The sequence below is a fragment of the Belonocnema kinseyi genome, chromosome 8, assembly GCF_010883055.1.
Source record: "Belonocnema kinseyi isolate 2016_QV_RU_SX_M_011 chromosome 8, B_treatae_v1, whole genome shotgun sequence".
Lineage (NCBI taxonomy): Eukaryota > Metazoa > Arthropoda > Insecta > Hymenoptera > Cynipidae > Belonocnema > Belonocnema kinseyi.
The window spans coordinates 145,251,287-145,252,387 of NC_046664.1; positions in this window are offsets into that span (position 1 = coordinate 145,251,287).

The window sequence follows — 1,101 nt, forward strand, 5'->3', positions numbered from 1 at the left end:
AAATAAAATTTGTTGCCAGCAGGAACAGCACACCTGCCACGATGCTATCTCACTGACAACTGAGAATCAAATGGAAGTTTAAAAGGCAAACCAGCCCCAAACAAATCTGAAACAAAAATGACCTCCAATACAAGTCAGCAAAATTAAAATTCAGGATATTTAAATAGGAAAAAAATCCAATGTAAAATACCTTTTTTAACGTCCAATAATCAAATTGATTGTATGAGATGATGCAAGAAATAAAGAAGAGAAGGAAGGGGATTTGGTTGCTTGCCTTCTCATTTTTCTTTCCTCCTTTTTATTTTCGTCCAAAGTCATGTGACCACAATTTTTCCCAACTTACGTCTAAACGAAATGAGGTATCGCTTTGAAAGTTTGGGAAATGAAAGAGGAGGTAATAAAGTCCATGTCTCGGCTTTGTTCCGGTGGAAATTTTCAGAAAAAAATTTTTTTGAAGAAAATACCAGTGGAAGTTTCGTTCCCAACTTACGTCCACACGGAATGAGATATCGCGTTAAAAGTTTGGCAAGATAAATAGAAGGCATGCAAGAATCTGTCTCTGGTCCTAAATAATTAGAATAGTGAAAAAAGTTTTTTTTTATAACTATTTTGGAGAGATACCGACCGTGCTCACGAACATCATGCACAAATAATTCAAAAACTAATGTTTGCACTTGAAATGCAAATAAACATGTTTGGTCTGACATACGTATCAATCTGGTATCAGCTGTGTCAAAGCAGCACTAGCGCAGCGAGTACACAACTTCGAACTTCTAGGGGTCTGTAGGTAAAGCAGATTGCATGATTACCGTCACAGAAAGCTAAAAGTCAAACTTCTGCTGTAAGACCTAAATGTATCCGTCGAAAATCATTATTTGCATAAATAAACTTTTTTTTTCCTCCGGCTTTTTGCCAAGACCACAAACGATCCTTAAATATTTATTAACATTTCCCGAAAATGTTGACAATTTTTTACTTGTTCTTTTCAAGTTTGTTGTTTTTTATCAGAAAATTAATTTTCTAGGTACAAAATTCTTCTTTTAATGGAAAATTAAACTTCTTTTAAACCCGTTGTTTTTAGGTTGAAAATTGAGCTATTTA